The following is a 15515-nucleotide window of genomic DNA, read 5'->3' on the forward strand; positions in this document are numbered from 1 at the left end:
GGTGGGGGGTCAACAAGCCTTACAATGGTATAACCAACACACAAAACAGCTACAGGGGATATGCTTCACACACAAACATACACAGTAGTATAGTTGTGAGTACTGAGATTAGAACCCCTACCTATCTAATTATTTGCACTATAATGTTATTCAGTTATTGCATGCACCACAAAGCTTATAGGACTGAAGAGTGTATAGAGGTACTTCTAAGGAGAATGCCATCAGTGGGCCTTGTAAAGTAGGTCAGTGGGAAGTGTACTGGCTAGAACAGGCCTCAAAATGGTATAACCAACATCTATAGAGGGTATGGTTCTCACCCATACACTCAGGCAGCATCACAGTTGGCAGTATTGTGATTAGAACCCCTACCTATCTAGTTATTTGTACTATAGTGTTACACAGTTATCAAGTGCTTTATGGAACTTATAGAGTTTAAGAGTGTCCATAGGTATTTCTAAGGTGAATGAAATCAGCATCCCTTGTAAAGCAAGGCTATGGGAAGTGTATTGGGTGGAACAGGCCTCAAAATAGTATAACAAACACCCCAGAGGATATAGTTTTCACCTACATGCACAATTGCCACTACTAGGTTTAGAATCCCTACTTATCTATTTTTTGTACTACAGTATTACACAGTTATCGTATGCACCATGGAGCTTATAGGGCTAACTGCTGTCCAAAGGTACTTCTAAGGTGAATGACATCAGCAGTCCTCGTAAAGTATGGCAATGGGAAGTGTACTGGGTGGGAAAGGCCTCAAAAAACTTTAACCTACAAACAGTTGTACACACACATACACACATTTGCCAGAACTGAAATTAGAACCCCTGCCTATTTAGTTATTTGTACTGTAGTGTTATGCAGTTATTGCATGTGCCACTGAGCTTATAAGGTTGAGGGCTGTCCAAAGGTGCTTCTAATGTGAATTACATCAGTAGCCTTGTAAAGTATGGCAGTGGGGATTGTACTGCATGAGAAAGGCCTTAAAATACATTAACCAACACACTTACCAGAACTGAGATTAGAACCTCTGCCTATCTAGTTATTTGTACTATAGGGTTACATATATATCACATGTGGCGTGGAGCTTATAGGGTTGAGAGCTGTCCAAAGGTACTTCTAAGGTGATTGACATCAGCAGGACTGCTAAAGTAGGGCAATGGTAAGAGTACTGGGTGGGAATGGCCTAAAATTCTTTAACTTACAAACACATACATGAACATGCAAACATTCAGGTATTGTGAGATTACAACCCCTAAATCACTACTATTACACAATGAATCTCACCTTCATGCTGGCACATGCCACAATTTACAACTGGTGTGCAATTGTCTGCAACAGGACAACACTCTATGCCTTTCAGGGTATTTCTGTGTATGATGCTCTCTGTCTGTGCCTCCCTCTCTCTATTTCTCTCTGTCACTGTCTGTCTCTCCCTTCCCCATATGTCTATGTGTCTGTATGCTTGAAATATATTTATATGTTGCCCGTATATATGTATGTGTATCACACTCTATGGATGGAGATATAGCACATATGGGCCACCTAGAGATAGCTGGGGGTAATCCTGTGTGATGGGTGTGGGTAGAGGCAGTTAAGGTGCACATAGCTGTCTGTATGCAAAGGCATATCTGCACAATACAGTTGTATACTCCAATGTGGGCTTACACATGGGCTGTAATTCTCTAAGTGCAGGAGAATGCTCAGTATGACCTTCTATGGTAATAGTGGGAGTCCATTCCAGAGATAGCTGTACTCCAGTCCATGGGTTTCTGAGCTACAGCCATACCTGTCAACCAGTTACTGCAGGAACTTTGGGGATAGCCTGCCAAAATATGGTGATGATGGCCCAAACACAGGGAGATATTTTAAACATTGCTCTTATAGATTTAAAAAGTTGCTAGAGTAACAGAGTTTGTTTTAGCAGGCATTTTTCTGACATATATGACATCTTACACTAAAATGTTTGTCATTACTTACTGACATAAATCCTCAGATCATCACAGTGACTTACTAGAGACATACAGGATTTATGATGAGCAGAACAAAATTATGAGCCAAAGTATAGACATTCTGGCCAAATCCAGCCAGTTGAGAGGTATGGCTACAGCCGACTGACTGATTAAGCTGTGTAAACAGTCCAGCACCTCAGCCATATACTGGCCAGTGATCTCCTGGTTGTGTGGTAGCCTTCTTAACTGAAATGTCACTTCCTGGTGTGGGTACAGAGTGCATTTTACTGAAAAGAGATTTCCATAATATGTGTGGTATATTCTACAAACCTCTGTGATTTCATAGTATGTCAGTGGCAGAGCAGTATAGAGTTATATGTTGAACCACTGACAGACATTTGTATATAGGTTGATAGATTAAAAGGAGGTTACTAGGCTATTGGCCCTGAAGCCCTTAAAACTTTAGCAGATGAGAGTATAGCCCATGTTAAGACATGTCAGTATGCAGAGTCTCTGTTCAGCAGGGACAAATGTAGAATTATAGGACTGTATTATCTGTAACACAGTTACCCAGGGTGCACTTCACAAGGAGTATTGAGGTATTCAGTTGATGTGGACAGGGAGTGCATTCCGCAGATGAAGGAGTCTGTGGGACACATGTCTGTCACACCAAGTCCTATTGATATCACAGACAAGGTTGATGCTGGGCCTACAGGTTGCTTGAGTGGGACTTTACTTGCAGATGTGCAGCAGCCCCATCAAGACAGGGTCCGGATTGCTTTATATGCCAGACAGAGGTCACCTCTGAGGAGTCGGTATGTAACTGAGTAGACGGACAGTGCTTTTAATCTATCTGTGTCGGGTATGTGTTTGAGGGGCCAGATTTTCCTGGTGAGGAACCTCTGTGGTCTCTCCAGCTGCTGCATGTGCTGTGTGAGGTACATGCTAAAATGGGGGGTTGTACACAATAATTGGCCTTGTAAGGGTAGGATACATGGATATTATGACCTCTTTGTCCCTGAATGAGATACCCACCTTTGTGTAAAGGGATGACAGTTGCTGTCCTCCACTCAGCTGGGGCAAAGGCAGTACTCAGGATTTGGTTGAGTAGGGTGCCTAATGGTGCTAACAGTTCGTGCCTGAGTTCGTGTAGGTTGCAGCCTGGGACGTATTCAGGTCCCATGGAGGCTGTGTTTTTCCCTTTGAGAAGCCAGTGATACCCTGTTCTGTAGTGATAAGAGGTGGGTGGACAGGTACTGGGGTTGTCCTGCTTTACTGATGGTAAGGGCAGACGGGAGACATTTCCACTGAATCTGTCACCCAGTTGATTGGTTGTATCTACAGCTTTTGTGTATGTGCTGTCCTTGACCACCAGTTCTAAACAGATCTGGGTGCTTCCATTGAGACTGCAGACATATGTAAAGATGGCCTTCTGATTGTCTGTCTTACTTGTGCGTAATATGGTGTCAGAGTTGCCTTTAGAGGATTTCAGTACTGCTGTTAGTTGTTTGTTCAGACCAAGGAGAGATTGCTTCCAATTGTGTACCTACTCCTTCTTGGTCCTGGACAGCAATGTTATCATTTTGTTATATAGTTTATTTATCACAGATGTTTCCAGACAGGTGTACTCTCCCTTGTGGAGGATAATGTTGTCCTGTCATGTATTCCTGATTCTATATATATATATATATATATATATATATATATATATATATATATATATATGTATGTATGTATATATGCTGGTATAGTACTTCGGTGCACATTTGGACATTGGTGCCTGTTCCTCCTGTGGGGGAGGGGGCTGTGCAGCTGTTTATACCATCCCTCAGGTGGTTGTGATCAGCTAGGGAGACATTCCCATTTTACCATAACTAGAGGGTAGTCAGGGGATGGTGATATCGAACCAGACCGCCTTTTTGTCAGATCTGGCCAGGGTGGGAGATACCATGGGGTACTGCCGTGGTTACTCATGTTGGTTACTACCACTTCCAACATATGTATCACATCTTGTGGGAGTATCAAGTAGCTGTCCAAAGAATTTAGCATTGAGAAGATGGGGGAATCTCTGTGCATTTCTGTTCTGGCATGGTTGGTATTTCCAATCTATGTTTGGGTAATTAAAGTCAGCCAGGATCAGGGTTGAATCTTGATAGAATGGTAGAGGGACATATAGGTGGGGTGGCCATCTTGAGTGAAATATGTTGACCTGTAGCTGCCTATAATTTGAATAGGGGTCTTGTCAACAGATACATTTTTGGGTTTACTATTGAAAATGCGAACAGCACTTGGGCAACAGTCGGATAGTCGAACGTATAAGGTCGTAAACAAGGATGTCGAAGACAAAATAATCAATCTAGGAACGGTTTTAACATGGGTCGAGGTAGGTGTTCAGTATTATTCCCTACTACAAGCATCTTCCCTACCTTGACCCATGTTAAAACCGTTCCTAGATTGATTATTTTGTCTTCGACATCCTTGTTTACGACCTTATACGTTCGACTATCCGACTGTCGCCCAAGTGCCGTTCGCATTTTCAATAGTAAACCACATTTTTGCTGGAGTCTCTCATGTGCATCAGACTATTGGACCAGCCTTTAGGTGTGTGTCTATTTCATATTATATTATTGTCTGCCTCCTTTGGCTTTTCTGGCCACATTTTGGGGTCTGGCTGTATGGTAGGATGAGTGACCAGGTAAGGATGGTTTGCTCTATAGCTGTGTGCCAGGTTTATGTGAGTGCACAAATGTCAGAATTTTCCAGGGTTAAGAATGCTTGCAATGAGTGCATTTTCATGTTTAGACTGCTAGTGTTTAGCAGCATGACATTTAATTTGTATTTTGATGTGAGTTTCATGTTGGTAGTATCGACCTCATGACTTTCCCTAAAAGAGCCACTATGGGGGAGGCAAGGGCCTTTGCCAGAAGCCTAAATCCCTAGTGAGACATATGCAGGCCATCTGTAGCAAAGCAGCATGGTCTGTCACTCATATGTTCCCAGGCTGTCAGGCACTGGATCCCCCTGGATCAACACCAGAAAGTAAGCCACTCATTAATGTCAATCATTTTCTGTTTGTATGGAGGCATCATTCTGGGTGACAGTAGAATTCTGCTTAAGCCTAGGGACATAGCTGCATGGGACACATATTCAGCATGCTCAATCGTGTCTGTCTTTCTATAGTCCAGAGAAGTATGTCTGACATCATTCACACCAAGATGAACTGGGACACACTCATAACAGTACCTGTTGTAGAGATACTTCAGTGCATGTGTGATTTGGATATGGCAGATGATGGCACCTGACAAACATGTAACCGTTACAGTCTCCTTATACAGCCTGGTGAGAATCTCTGTGTCTGTGTTGTGAATATAAGGTCAGCTTCATATAGCCGTGTTGTGCCTCAAGAAAAGTTTTTTTGGACATCTCTGTGTCTCACAATTGAGTCTCCTATGGAGTAATATGTTGGGTTTATAGCTGGGCCTTACTGGTTGCCTGACATTGATAAGTGGACTATGTCTGGTATGTGGTTTGGAGGTTTGTGGAGTTCTCATGAGTGTATGGCTCTGAGGTGTGCTTTGTTTGGGTAAATATTTGGTGAGGACCACCACATATGTGGGTGTGTGTTGTGTAGTTGTAGGTGATGTTTACTGACTGCATACAGTGCAGGAACCTATGTTATTACACAATTTCTTCTGGTGTGCACATTCTCGATTTCTCTGGCCAGTGGGTCTCTTTCCCCTTAAATGTGCCTCTTTGTCCTTCTGTAGTGCAGTCACAGGCGTTGTCCATAGTTGCTGCTGTTATGTATTTGTAAGTCTGGTGTGAGTGGGATAGATGTCATAACATCACACACAGGGTTATGAACTTCACACCTCTGAGTGCACCTGTTTATAGGATCACAGGAGATTACTAGGCTAATGGCTCTGGGGCCCTTACAAGCCTAGTCCAGAGTATATCTCCAGAAGAAACACCACAATCAGCAGCTGTCAGCCCTGTCAATAAGGGACACAGGTAGCACCCCTGGGACAAATGTTTGGTTGGCCATCCACTCATCAAGGCTGTGCTTGAAGAGGATCAATGACATACTTTGATATATATGGGTAGTGCATTCCAGAGACAGGTCAGCCTGTGGGAGACAAATCTGTCTCTCCAGGAGGATTTGTGTATATAACATATGACATATTTAACTTTTGAGTGTGTACTACGTGAGGGGTTAGACCTATGGATAAGAAGCATCTGTACTAGAGCAGGGTCTGAGACTGCCTTATATGCAAGACACAGGTCACTTCTGACAATCTGTATGATACAGAGTACAATGAGGCTGAGTTGAGTCTGTCCACATAGGACAGGTGTTGGAGGGCATGGATTCTGTTTGTGAGGTATTTCTGTGTCCTTTCCAGTTTTTGCAGGTGTTTGGAAAGGTACATACCAAATGGGCCATTGTAGTCAATTATTGGCCCAATGATGGAGGAGTACAGAGAGGTAATAACCTCCTTTCTTCTGGATGTGATCCATTTACTTATGACATGAACCAAGCAAAAGACTTTTCTGAGCACAGCCACTACATGATGGTCAAGTATGAACATTGTTGTTGACTTGTGTACCCAGGTATCTGAGCACAGGTTGCATGCTTAGGGGTTTGCCACTGATGTGGTAATCAGTAGGGGCTGTATTTTTGATGAATGGCATGATAATACACTGAGTGCTTGAAATCATGGAGCTCCAATGAGTGATCTACCTCCTAGGTCAGCTAATAGATGACTACCACAACCAAATATACAACATTTTCCAAATAAACAATATCAAGGAGTATAATTGCACCAACCACTCGTTGTTACCTCCTCTGTTGGAATAGAACCAGCTGTCCTTCTGTTGAACAAACAGTTCCTTTCACAAATTTCCACCAAACACTTCCAAACGAACTTTATTTCATTGAGCGTAACAGCCAATGTATATTGGTATTTGTGCCCCAAGGTACTTTAGTTTATAAAGATGGGGGTGTATTGCATTCTAGAATTTATAGAAAAGACACCTTTTCTAATGATTATTTATCATATTCAAGCTGCCATCCTGAAAAATTAAAGAGGAATATATATAAAGACCAATGTATAAGAGCTATAAGAATGACAACTGCGTTCAATACAATAGAAGAGGAGATTAAATTTATACACAAGATGTTTTTAGACAGGGGATATCCATCAAGGTTATTGAATGACGTTGACACATATATTAAAAGTCTTTGGAATAATACTTACAAGCCATTATTAGGTTTAGGAAACAACAACATAAATCCAACTCAGCAAGAAATGGCTAAATTTAGTGAACAAAATGAAAGCAAGAGCAGGGTTTTGATTTTAACTTATAGTCCACATGTTAATTATATTATACAAAGCATTAAGAATCATTGGCACATTATGTACAACGATGTGACAATAAGCAATGTAATAGGAGAAAAAACAGGTTTTGTATTCAAGATGGGTGCTAATATCAAAAGAATTATGGAAAAGGGAACTTTGTACAATAAGGAGGTATCTACATATAGCAACGAACACACATCCAAGCGTGGTGCGTGTAGTCAATGTAGGTACATTATTGAGAACAAAGAACTAGTGTTAAACAATGCAATGAGATTTAACATTAGATTTATTAAGGGCAATTGTAACACTAGAATGGTAATATATATAGCAATATGTCAAATATGTTTTAATTTTTATGTGGGAAAAACAGAGAGAAGTTTAAAAAAGCGAATTTATAAACATATATATTGTATAAAGAAAAAGGACAACAGAAATGCACTGTATAAACACATAGAAATTAGAGGGGAGGAACATAATTTCAAATTTGGCCTGTTAGACAGTGTTAGACATGATCCCAGGGGAGGAGACAACAAGAAAGTACTAAGTTATAGAGAGGCATGGTGGCAAATATTTGTAGATGCCACCACTCCACCAGGTTTAAATGACAACATCTCTCTAAAGGCCATATTAGAAGTCAATACGTAGCATAAATATGTTTAAACATTTACATATGTATAAATTCTAAGGGTGTTTCACAGTCCACTAGATAGTATCAAACTAGAATGGTGTATATGTTGAAATTATAGTAGTTTCAAACAGAATTATGAGCCATCAAACATATGAGCATGTACAACTATTGCTATGGGAATGCATTTTTATTTATACGTACTTTCATTTTTATTTTCATTTTTATTTTTATATTTTTATTTATATTTATACAATATACATAATTTCATTATTTTGTATTGTATATAAATTGGATAGTATGGTTGGTTAGGAATGTATATTGTTGAGTAGAAATTTGTTATACATGTATTCTTATTAGTATAGATAACTATTTTTGAAAACACATTGTAGCTTTAAGTTGTGACCTGGTTTGAAATTGGCGCCAAAAAAGTTTCAAAAGATGGAAGTTTTTACACTGGGATGTTCTGAAGAAGCTCAAGATCTATTGAGTGAAAGCGCTTAACCGAAGTTCATTGGATTATTAGTAGCATTCCAGGTCATTTTTTATGGACAATTTATCAAGTTAGCGTATTTTGAATTGATGTGTTTGACACACAGTATACGCTAAATTTTAGCGCATCAACAAGTTTTCATTATTTATTTATTATTTTACGTTTATAGTACGTTTTTTTGTTCAGTTGGCTGAACCTCCGTGCCTTAGGAGGTACAAGAATTTTAATGATTGTTTTGTGCAACAATAAATAATTCAAGCCGTTTATAGTGGTTGGAAGTCCTTGAAAAGTAATGTTCAGTTTAGAGGTAAAGACAGCTGGTTGCAACATTTGTGAGAGGAGATTTAAGTCCTGTTTGCTTAATAGTATATTGGAGCGGTTAGCAGGATTCACTTCTTTGTGCCTTGGGGTGCAAATACCAATATACGTTGGCTGTTACGCTCAATGAAATAAAGTTCGTTTGGAAGTGTTTGGTGGAAATTTGTGAAAGGAACTGTTTGTTCAACAGAAGGACAGCTGGTTCTATTCCAACAGAGGAGGTAACAACGAGTGGTTGGTGCAATTATACTCCTTGATAATGTTTATTTGGAAAATTTTGTATATTTGGTTGTGGTAGTCATCTATTAGCCGACCTAGGAGATAGATCACTCATTGGAGCTCTGTGATTTCAAGCACTTGGTTGTGTTTTGTGTCTTAATTCAGCAGAAGATAATACACTGTTTTGCATTTAAATTTAGGCCATGGGTTTTGCACCAGTCATTTGTTGTTGTGAGACCATCTTGAAGTATGTTAAGATCATTTGGGGAGTCAGTAACAGCATCAAATTACAGTCATCCACAAATTGTCAGCCACAGTTCTTTTGTCTTTTCCTGGACCTCTGAGAAGTAGATAGCAAACAATATGGGTCCCAGGACAGATCCTTGGTGGACACCAGTAGTGACAGGTCTGCTATCAGAGGTAGTGGCACCTATTTTGACCTTGTCGGTCCTTTCAGTGAGCCAGTTGGGCACCCACATGATGACGTAGGGATTGACATCAAGTTCTGCCAGCTTTTCAATGATGCAAAAGTGGGGAATTGTGTGAAAGGCTTTGACCATGTCACGTTAAGCTGTTTGTACTGACTTTCTCTCATTCAGTGCATTAGTGACAGTCTCAAAGAGGTTGATCAGGTTCAACAGTCAAGATCCGCTCTTGATGAATCCAACCTGTGTGGGGTCACGTGCGCTTGGAGATTACCTATGTCCTTGCTTATGAGATACATAATAATAATAATAATACGCTCCATGACCTTACAGAACAGACATGTCAAGCTAATGAGGCAATAGTTTCCAGGCTCAGTAGTGGTGGCACCTTTGTGCAAAGGGATGATAGTGGCAGTTCTCCACTCTTCTGGAATGAAGCCTGTACTTTGGCTATGGTTGAGTAGGGTGCTCAATGGCAGGGCTAGTTCTTGCTGGAGATGCTGGAGAATACAGCCTTGGATATTATCAGGTCCCATGGCAGTTGTGTTGTTTGGCTTGGATGGGGACTTTAACACTTTATCTACAGAGATGTGAGGTGCAGGGCAAGTATCATTAATGTGGAATGTGCCTTTGTAGGGGGCAGGGGGTGATGTTTGCATTGGAACTATCTTCTAGTAAGTCAACAGGATCAGTGTAAGTGGCACCGTTAAGACGTAATTCAGAACAGACTTGGCCTTAGCCATGGAGGTTTCTGACATAACTGAAAAAGGCATAGTGCTAAGCCTTTCAGAGGCTAGCTTCAATTCATAATTGGCTTTGGAGGATTTCACTAGTGATCTACTTTGCTTGCTGATCCTAAGGAGGGGGGGGTTCCAATTGGGAATTTGTGCCTTCTTACCATTGGGCAACAGTTGCTTCCTTTTGTTGTAAAGCCTGTTCATAGATGATGTCCACCACATAGGTTTGTGTCTCCTTGAGAATCAGGTTTTAGTTCTGTTGGTTAAGGCTTAGTCCATGCAGTTGTAGAGGTACTTGTATACTACAGTGGCATACTGTTCAGCATATTTATCTGTATCCTCTGTGGGGGGTGGGTCAGTGGTATGTAACTACTGATACCTTCCCATTGAAGGTTGTAGTCATTTTTTGAGATGTAGATGAAAGAACAGAACCTGTTTAGCAGGTTGTCCTTCATTGCACCCCTATATCTGCTGTGGTCCTCAGACAGTTTGTGTTACAATATTATTATAATGCTACATGTGGACCATAGCTGTCAAACCATCACAGACTGACATCTGGACAGGCTCATATATAACAGTCAGACCCAGACCCACCCATGAGGACAGGGTGTTAATATTGCTCTGCCAAACATAGACAGTTAGGGGAAAGGTTTGGTATTAGCTTGTTTTTTGTTATGGGTATGTTGTCTGCTTTTCCACTGTTTGCCACTGATGTTTTAACATCAACCTTGATTGTTTGGTAAGTAGTTTGGCAGCCAAATGCAATGTTATAACAAGCCGAACAGATATACAAGGCATACTTGTTGTCCTTCAGTGACACCCTGGCATTCCAGGGGTATGGCTGGCAATCAGTGACTTGTCAGTACCAACACCATAAGGAGGCAGCCATTAATAACCTGGCACTAGAATGACTTTCAGAAACCTGCTATCCTACTAGGCACTGTGTAGGTTAGTCCCAGCTGTGTACTGTCCAGATGTGTGTCTCCCTGTCCCTGAATGGTCTAGCTTTCCTGCAGTAACACATGTTGATGTCTGGACTACCCCTATCATAGGTGTAGCTGACATGCAACATAGTTTCCACAAACAGGCTTGAAAGATGGACCATGTCAACCACAGTACTATACATACACCACTAAGCCACAACAGCCAACAGTAAGTGCTACCTATTTCCTGACAGTATCAAGCATACATATACAGAGCTCACTGACCGCTGCATATTGTGGACATGCTACAAGTTAGCAAGTTGATTTGGACAAACCTCGGAATGTGTGCTCTGCTGCTATTACCCTACAAACATAAATGTTCCTGCATTTCTATGAGAAGACGGGTGTGTTGGGGGAAGGGGGGCATACCTTTCAACTGCACACATTTCCATAGACAGTGCAGATGTTTGTTTGACATTCTGGTTCCATTTAGCATTGTATTGTGCTTGTGTTGGAGAATATTGACATATCACTAGAGACCAAAGGTTAGGCAGTTATGACAGACATTTGAGTTTCAAACTTCTTACCCTTCAGAGACTTAAGGCAACTGCAAGACCTGCTGTGATATTAGTGTGTAAGATTGTAAGTGTTATATTTCATCATTGCCCTATTTGTGGACCTTTGCCACACATTTATTTCTGGCTTTGTACAGCTAACTTGCTGTGAGGTGCTGAGAGGTGTGTATGGGACTCCAAAACTGACATCCATGCATGTGACCTATGACCCTGCAGTTTGTTAGTCCCAACATATACTGTAGTGAGTTTTGTCTCCTAGGGGAATATCGCATATTCTGGATAAGCCAGCATTTGGTGGACATTTCCTGTTGTCCCACATAGTTATCAGTTGTCTGCTGTTATCCCTGTAGTCCACCCCATTCCCTTGCATACATGTAGTGATATCATAGATTTGGTAACACAACATAATACAACATTAAGTTGTTGTTAAGAAAAGTGACATACCTTGTGCCTGCATCAGTTGTGAGGACAGTGCTTGAGGGTTGCACAAAGTACGCAGCCTATACATGGTAAGGTACAGGTAGTGTGATGTGTGTGGCATCCTTTTTACTGTGTGTGCGAGTCGGAGAGAAGTGTCAGTCTCTGGGTCCCTAAGGTGTCAGTGTATGTGTTATTCATTGCCTCTCTGCCAAGATCAGGGCCAAATAGGCATGCCTAAGTCTGCCTACATGGAAAGGTTCAGGGGGTTCCTCCTCTGGTTCCTCCTGTGCCTGTGGGGACCTTGGCAATGGTGGGGGGGCTGTGTCCCCCTCCCTGTGCTGTTCATGCCACAACTGTTTTGTAGGATCATATTGTGTAGTATGGCAAATACTATGAACATATGTGCAAGTGTGGCTGGAGAGTACTGCAAGGCTCCTCCAGATATGTCAAGGCAGCAAACTGTAACTTGAGCAGCCCAAATACATGCTATACGATGTTTCTAGTTTTTGTGTCTGTCTCATTATGGCATTCTTAAGTGAGTGTGTGCATTTCTGATGGGTGTCTTCATCCACGGTTCCGGTGCATAGCCAGCATCACCCATGACATGGCTGTATGAGATGCCCCCCCCCCCCCGGCAAATGCCTGGTACAACTGTGAGATGTGCCAGATGTAGGAGCCTTAATAACTGCCAGGGCTGCCAGCACACACATTGATGATAATGCTCTGGGCATTGCAAATAACCTGGCAGTTCACAGAGTGAAAGCTCTTGCAGTTGATGTAGACTCTACCTTCTTCACCAAGTAGTGCTTTGATGTAGACATGGGTGCAGTCTATGGCACCCTGTAACTCTGGGTAGTTTGCTACATGGTGAAAGAGATGCATATTGCTGGTCATTTTCTCAGGGTTGGTGGGGAAATAATTGTGCTCACTGGCATGTGGAAGCATGGCATCCAGGAACTGGTGGAGTACTCTGGATGCAGATGCCTGTGAGACCCACATGATGTCCCCAGTAAGTCTTTGGAAAGTACCTGTAGCTAGTATTCTGAAGGCTGCACATACATTTGTTTCAACTGGGATGGGTTCCCCTCTGTTGGCTCTGAGTTTGAAGTGAGACCGGCAGAGCTCGGTGATTTGCTGAAGTATGTCCCTGCCCACCCTGTAGCACTCTACTATCTCCAGCTCATGTAGCCCCTGAAAGGCTACCCTGGGCCAGAACACTTTTCTCCTCCTCAGTCTGGGCCAGTTGTCAGCATCATCCCCATCACCACCTTCAGTCTGTAGCATGTAGAGATGTAGCAAAGCAGCAGCAGTCCCTATTATTTTGTCAGTTAAAATTCCCAGGTATGTAGTCCAATGGTGCAGAGTTTGTGGGAAAAAACAGACTGAAGGGAGTTTGCATACTTTATACTGGTGTGCTACACATGCTGCCTGTGTGATTGGCTTACTATGATACATTCCAGCTACAAGCTATATTATTGATGGCTTTGAATTGGCCACTGTGAGTGGCAGAGGTCTTATTAGTGATTTGTACTTGATTGCCTTTATTTTGCTATTTCCCTTTTTTTTTAACATTTCCTCCAGTTTTAAGCCCGCCAGTGCACCACGCAAACCCGTGCAACTAGTGTTAAACATTGCTGAGCAGGAAGGGCCTTCCCCTGGACACAAACACACTCAGTATTTCTGAAACCAACTAAGCACAGCTAAGCTGCCTCAGACACAACTCTATGCTTAGCTGTGGTTAGCTGATTGCAAACAGGAGCCATGGAGCTCCATTGTACTTACAAAAAGCAGGACACATCCCCTTTTCATGTGAGCTGCTTCTACTGTCAACAACACTGCATTATAGCTCCTACATGGTTAAGTACCCATGGACATGGTCTCCCATTTTGCTATTCAATAAATTTAGCTCATTCGCATACCCCTACTGGCTTAGATCCTAGTTACACCACTACCCCAGAGCCTATATCCTCAGCAACCACTGCTACCTGTCATTGTTATGAGTCTGCATACTGGCAAATATAATGGTAAAATTATTAATACCACTTTTGTTGTTTCCTTTTCCCCACTTTTTTGATTATTTTCCACAATCCCTGTTTGTGTGCCACTGAGCTCCACTTAAACGGCCCTTATCAGTTAAACAAAAATTTATTTTTATGATTTTGCAATTATTTGGCATGCTAATGGCCATAGTTTTGGCTACTGAAATGTCTAATGAACATAATACATGCTTTATTTTAAGTTGTCATGCCCCCATTTTTATTTTTGCAGTAATGTATGCGGTTACTAACCGCATCATTTCTGCTGCTGACACCGCTCCAACACAGATGCCTGTCTGCTTCCTGGATCATAAACTCACCTCATTTGCATGGTTTTCACCAGCAAATGAAGTGATTTGCATTATTCTGGTGCGTATGTGCCAGAATAGTGCTGGGAGACTCATGCACACCCCCAGCCATGTTTACTAGATCACATAAGCTCCAGACTCAGTGTTCGAGCTCTACCACTATGCTTACACAGAGATTACCTTTGTGTAAGCTTTATTGAATTCCCCCTGATGTTTTGTTTATGGCTGAAGGAATGAGTCCTGATTTTGAAATACAATATGAAAAGTCATGTTTTGGTTATAAAAACGTTCTATGTTATATTCTCAGTTGCAGAATCTTGCATTGTTAGATATTTTTATTTGTTTATGGGTGGTTCATTGTTATTTCCAAAATGTAACTAGTATTTATAATTTATAATTTATGGATTATTATTTTCTAATAAAGAGTTCCTACTGCTTCTGACATTCCCATATATCTATTTCCAAGGCTACTGAGAGACAAAGGCAAATGGGTGGGGAGGAAATAAATCATATTGAATAATGAGGAAGTGATCATGGCTTGAAATTGATGAAGAAGGCTTGGATAACACTTCTCATGAAATGCTGGTGATGGTGATGGAGAATTAAAAATGACAGAAATCTTTCAAGGAGTCTTATGACAGGAGAGATGTTCCCCAGAGAACAATGAATGAGTAAACTACCAGTGTTTTGGGAAATGAGATGGTTACAGAAAGCAGTCAGGGGGGCAAATGATTCTAACACAAAGGAGAAAGACTTCTGCAGCTGCAGCAGGTAATGTTACTGAGCTCAGTTGGGAGCCCACAGCAAGGCCAAATTCAGTTTCAGACAATAGTGATACAAATAACAAGTAAAAAAGAACAGACAATGAACGGTCATGATGTTTGAGAGTCAGTTATTGAGTCACTGGGTTTGTTTAAAAGACAACAGGGAACATATTTATTTAGATTATTGAAAGTTGTATGAGTTAACTTATGACACTTTTCGGTTGGCAGAAAAAGCTTGTGACAATGTTTGACAGGAGAAGGGAGACTTTTCATTGGAATGAATGTGTTTTTTCTGAAAAAAAAAAGTAAAAACTTAGTGTGCAATTTAAAATTACTGAAAGCAGGAGGATTTGGAACACACTG

Source organism: Protopterus annectens, chromosome 4.part0, assembly GCF_019279795.1.
Source record: "Protopterus annectens isolate FY-2018-M chromosome 4.part0, PAN1.0, whole genome shotgun sequence".
Taxonomy (NCBI): Eukaryota; Metazoa; Chordata; order Ceratodontiformes; family Protopteridae; genus Protopterus; species Protopterus annectens.